The following is a 6,256-nucleotide window of genomic DNA, read 5'->3' as shown; positions in this document are numbered from 1 at the left end:
TGGATATAAAACCCTTTGAAAATAGGGCTCGTATCACTACTATAAAACATGCCTTTAATGACACGCTATTTACGACATGCACTGATTAATGATACGCAAAAGTATGTTCCCTAAAAATAATGTCAGATCTTTAGAAATTTGAAGAATTTAGGAGGCGCATTTTTGCGTGCCCTAAAATTTGTGTCACAACAAAAAAAAGTAAAAACACGGAGGGCGCTTATCCAAAAAAAGCGTGTCGTATACGTATGTTGTTTTATAATTTTTTTAGGAAACGCACGTTCTCTTATAATAACAAAGGGGGGAAATGAAATCCCAAAAGTTAAAAACCCCGCCTTGTGTTCTTCTCTCCCTTGTTTTCACTAGTCGAAAATCTCTTCTCCTTACAAGCCCTATGTCCGATTGACACAGAAGCAGGTTCGATTCTTCTCTTATATGTTATCTTGAGCTTGATTTTCGATATTAGAATAGAATGCAGGGGTTAGTTTTTAACTATACTAAATTCCACAAAATCGCAAGAACCATTCTTGCTCGGGATATTTTCAAGAATGAAAATCTCAGTGTTCTCTGGCCTCTGCAACAATCATAGATCTCACAGTGCCGGAAAATTCTTTGGTTACTCTTCCTCCGACAATGAAATTGAAATCAAAGGTTCGAGGTCTCGTTTATTATACACATTATATATCGACACATTCATAGACCCTCCATCTGATTCTCTCGATCGTTGGTTCCTAAGCGACAAGTCCTCCCCAATCACCGTTGGTAGCCATGGCCTGCTTGTAAAGCCACCACCGGCAAATGACCGTCGCACCCCATAGCTACATCGGAGACCTTCGACCTCTCAGCTACATGTTCTTTTTTCTTCAAATTTTTCCTAGGTTTCATTCATCTTTTTTGTTCCTAATATTCCATGGTCTTTCTCGGTTGCTGATATCAAGAATTTATTTACTGAATTTGGAGTTGTAGCAAATATTGAGGTTTAATTCCTCGCATCAGACATGTTTTTTTCATTGTTGTTTGAGTTTGTTTGTAGCGGTTGGCATACGTAATCTATATGTGCAATCTATTTAGTCTTCGCAATTAAGGTTTCAAAACAATTTTGCAATTTGTCTTATTCGTTTGACTAAGTTTTTGTGGCTTTGAATCGATCTGTCTAAACGATCGAGTGATTATCCATCCATTAACTTTAATTCACTATAGAAGTAAACTTGTTAACGCTGTTAATATATTCTTAATGCATCTTCACTTGATTTTGATTGGCCTGTAACTTCACTATATCAGATTCTGTTTTGATCAAGTGTAAACGAAAATTGCTGCATTTTTTGGTGATAAATGTGCAACATTGATTGATGCTTTTTGAGTATCAAACTGGTTTGCTATTCCCAACAGTTTCTCATCTTTCTCACAATCCAATTTTTTTCCCCAAACAACTTGTTATTATACCTATCTTTCTGATACAAATGATAAATCAACTCTCACAATTGTTCACATTCAAAGTTCAAACAATATCTTCTTCCACTTGGGTAATTTTGAAGTTTGTTTATCATATAGCTTCATCTTTCAAGAGTTATAGCTATTCTATTTCAGTATCTTGCATGTGTGTTCATGTTTAATGTTCAATTATCACATCTTTCCTTGTGGTGTGCAGTTGAAATGTGAAAACTGTCATGAGGTGACTGAGAAGGAGACATGCGTGAGCCTTGAACGAGACACTTCCTCTACCAAAAAAGGGTACCACTAATCTTATCCAAAATGTTATCTATCTATCATCTCTTTACATTTAAATCAAATTCAAAGTGATACCATTTTCAAAGAAACTAAATGATGTAGTTTATTGTTTATGGTGTATTAGTGTAAGTTCTATAAAAGGGAAGGAAGAGTGACAAGGAGACGTGTTCGAGGGTCTCCACTCACTAATGAGTTGAGTGAGGGAGGAAAGCATGCTGATTTGATGGTATTTGATTGTAGGGTTTTTGAACCTTTGGATTTTGCATTCAGTAGTGTTCATCTCTGAGTGCATTGATATTTTGGTCTCTTTCTCTTGATGCAGATTCATCCTTGGTTGGACCAATATTATGTGCCATTGTGGTTGAAATTGGTTTATTTCTTGATTTTATATTATCAGTATTCAAGCATTCCCTTTAAAGGACCATAATTGAAAATTGAAGGGTACCACTAATCTTATCCAAAAGGTTATTAGATAATTATTATTATCTAGTTAGTTAGGAATTGTTTCCTTGATCCGTTTTAATTAGGAAAATTGAAATGTTCATTGTTGGACTCTGAAAAAGGACCATAATTGAAAAATGTTCCAATTTTGAAGTAAAAATCAGTAAGCACATGCACCGTTTTTGTAATTTACTGATAAGAAAAGGTGGTGGGGTGATGGTTATTGTGTGTTTACAGATAATGCATATGACACAGCTGATAAGTGGCTTCTGAAAGAGAATATGCCAAGAAGTAGTTGAGTTTATATTACAAAATTCAGGACAAAAAGATTTCATTCTTGATTCATCATTCCATGATCCTTACACTGGTTGTAAGTACACATACATATCCATCATCACAATCACATGACATGACATACTGTGATTGTGATCCAATACGGATAATTATGTTGTTTTATTATTTATCCATTTTAGATTTCTGATTAATGGTTATAACCAATATGTTATGTGACAACCCGAAATTTCTATCTTGTATAGTTATTCAAATCAATCAAAGTTAGACTTGTTTCTGCTACCTTCTAGCATTGTTTAGAGTCAATTTAAGTGTTCTAAGCCTAGTATCTTCAAGTTAGAGTTTAGATTTGGGTTCCACAAGTTCACCACTTCCCAAAATGGCCAAACACTTGGTTGTACATCCGTACACCCCCTCTGGCCGTACACTCTAGTCTATAAATGAAAGGGTTGGCCTTCATTCAGCCCTTTTCACACTCCTAGTCAAGAACTCATTCTCTCTCAAGTATCATTTAATTTTTCCTACTAGATCTTCAAGTAGTAAGTGTTTCTTCCTTTGATTTGTTGATTCCTTACACCATCTAGTAAACATCATTGATTTCATCCTTGAAATCACTTCATTTTGGTAGATCTTCAAATGTTCTTCAGTTTCACCAAGAACACCTACTAAGTTCTTGCGCTCCAAACACCCCTAAACGCTTCTATATCGTAGGTACCCTTCTTATGCTTGTTACTTACTGTTATGACCCTTAGAAATCATCCCATCAATGATCATGAAGGAGTGTACGGCCGTACACACCTCATGTGGCCGTACACCCCTTTGTTTAGTGCTTAAAGGCCTCAAACTCAAGTTGTATGCTAGCACATAATCAAGGACACTTAGGGGATGAAAGATATAACCTTGTAATACACTTTTTGACCATTTTCTCAAGGAGTGTACGGCTGTACACTCCGTGGCCGTACACCCAAGAGGCCATACACCTGGTAGCCGTACACACACAAGTGTGGCTGTACACCCATTTTATGCAACCCTTTGAGCTTCTAACACTTCAATCTAAGTGTTTTCTAAGTCCTAGGGTGTTTTCCTTACATGATTAGTTGTATAAACACTAATTATATACATATATGTGTCAATATATGCTTATTAGGATCCGTTGTGCTCAAGTCTTCACTTGGCACTTAGCACCCTACAAACCGATCTTTCATTCGTATCACTCACTGCAGGTGAGTTCATACCCCTTTAACTTACCTTTTAAATGATTTTAAATGCTTTTATGGGGGGGGGGGGGGAGATACAAGTAGAAACACTATAGTTATTATATCAATCACATGTTATTAATAACTATCAATCAAATGGTTTTTTTATACTTCAAACTATGTTTTCAAACAAACTCCTTCAATTCGTTTTACAAACTCTTTTATATGCAAAACTCTTTATCAAACTCTTTCAAACTTATATTTTATCAAAAGCATATCTATACAGATATAGTTATATAAGTAGGATTGAAAGGACTTAGGACTGACAAATCGCCTTATTTCCTGCTCCTTGTTTGGTTGTGGACTTAGGGTATCGATTGTTTGTCCGAAGGTCGTTTGAATCTTAGTTATATATTATGTGTATGTATATAGATATAAAAGTTCTTCATTCAGTTTAGATCCTTTGGGTAGCAAATGTGTTCAATCATGTTCATTCATACCAACAACATTGCTAGTAAACTATAATAGGTATAGTTTAGGAAGTCACTAGTACTATTACTAGAACAATGAAACATACTAAGAGTCAGTTCATACATGAGTCAGTGCATACTATAACGAGAAACAATACTCACTATAAAGAGAAATAGATAGAGAATACTATAACGAGAATCAATACTTACTACACACTATATACTAGAGAACATACTACATACTAGACGGAGAGAATACTACACTAGAACATACTATAATACAAGAATACTATAACGTTAATGTGAGATACTACTTCATGGTGTGGCATATACTGTTGTGTAACGTTTTGTACCCAGAGTCTCCTGGAGGGAGATCGTGAATTTGTGTATAGATCTATACGGGATTGACCATCCCACACATTGCTGCTAGCTACAGTGGGACCTGCAAGTCTACGGGTGACGAATGTCATATCATTTCGACGTCTCGAACGTCGTGTTATACTAAGTCAATCAAGTATGGATACAATAATATCACATTTTACCTTAATTAAACTAACAAGTTTAAGGGTAGTTAGTACATTAGTAGTTACGTAGATAAAACTACTAGTACATCTTTATTTTCCCATTTCATTCACATTGTGATCTTCTCACATAACGGTAATGAAAAACTATATTTTGGTAATGATAGTCATACTTTGGGAAAATTTGAACTTTTACAAAAGAACAAACATAGAAAACAGTTGAGTATTGGTAGAAGACTACTTTAGTAGAAAATATAGGATTTTCTAGGAAGGTTACAAACATTTTCATCAAAAACTTACAAACTCTTACATCAAACGTTTACAATACTTTCTTCAAACTTATACAAACAATGACATTAAAATACTTATGAACTCACCAGCTTAACTGATGATCTACACTTTCAAAATAACTTGTATTCTCAGGTCGCCAGTAGACAGGTACCGATGATTTGGTTTTTGAGAAGATGGGGCACATTCAAGACTTATCTCTTATTTTGATATTCATTTTTGGTGTCTTATAAACTGCAGAACACACTTGTATTAAAATTATTACTATTAATGCAATGGATGATGATTGGCTTGTTTACTATTATACATTATTGTGATACTGTACATGACGTCCTCCACCCCCGAACGTTTCCGCCGTTCCGGTTTTGAGGTGTGACATGTTATGTATTATATCATTTTCAACCAGTGCTTATGTGCCAGGGCAGCCTTCTAGGCCTGGTGGTATGTTTTGTGCTGATTAATTGCCAGTTTCTGGATATGTATATGAATATGTATAGAAAGTAATTTTTTAATATGAACAAGGATAAAAGTGTAATGGTTTGGTTGTTTTCTTTTCTGATTTGAACTGCCAGACACATACAAGGAGTATCCTTTGGGATCCGCCCTTGAGGCCACCAAAAATACTTTGATTCAAGGCAGTACAAACCTCTTATTGGTAGATCATTTTGATTCCACTCTCATACGTACATACATACCATGTGTATTATTAATTAGTTGATATTGATATTGTACAACTGACATGATTATTGTGTAGGATTTCCGTGTTGTTCTTGATCAAGAGTATGGATTGATATTGAAGCTAAGAGACATGATGATTGGTTGGATACATGAAGGGTTTCAGAGTTTCTTAAGATAGCTTAATGATGAGTTACTTAAACAAGAAGGTGCCCCTTTATAACAATGTAGTATTAGGTTATATAGTTAGGGAAAACCTCTTAATAATAATGTACAATCAGATCCCTTTAATATCAAAGTATTATAATTTTTTGACATGATGTTATTGGATGAAATTGATTGTTTTGGTATATATTTGTTTCTATATTTTTGTATTATGCGTAAAAGAGTATCGTAAATGCACGTCGTATATGCATATCGTAAATGGTTGCTGAAGTTTATGACACGCAAATGCGTGTCATCTTGCATATCGTAAATGGTTGCAATGTTTTCACTAATATAGAAATTTGAAAATTCAAATGCATTCTCCTCTTTCAACAATCCCTCAAACTTCTGAATTAGATCCTTCTTGATGGTAGCAAAGATATAATTTCCCTGAAATTATTATACAAAAAAACATAGAATAAATGAAATATACCAATGTAAATTA

The 6,256-nt window shown here is 34.6% G+C and overlaps 1 long non-coding RNA gene across 1 annotated transcript; it reads left to right on the top strand.

Annotated features, from left to right (window-relative positions):
- The first annotated feature begins 326 nt into the window (after positions 1–326).
- Positions 327–2,086, top strand: LOC145162762 (uncharacterized). The gene is made up of 4 exons (XR_013739310.1): positions 327–414; positions 1,646–1,728; positions 1,850–1,951; positions 2,048–2,086. It is a non-coding gene; the product is annotated as an uncharacterized LOC145162762 (long non-coding RNA).
- Positions 2,087–6,256: the final 4,170 nt, after the last annotated feature.

Source organism: Lactuca virosa, chromosome 3, assembly GCF_052849685.1.
Source record: "Lactuca virosa cultivar CGN04683 chromosome 3, Lactuca_virosa_CGN04683_v6, whole genome shotgun sequence".
In the NCBI taxonomy this organism is placed as follows: Eukaryota; Viridiplantae; Streptophyta; class Magnoliopsida; order Asterales; family Asteraceae; genus Lactuca; species Lactuca virosa.
Note: the sequence above shows the minus strand (reverse complement) of the source record. Positions and strands in the feature narration are given on the sequence as shown.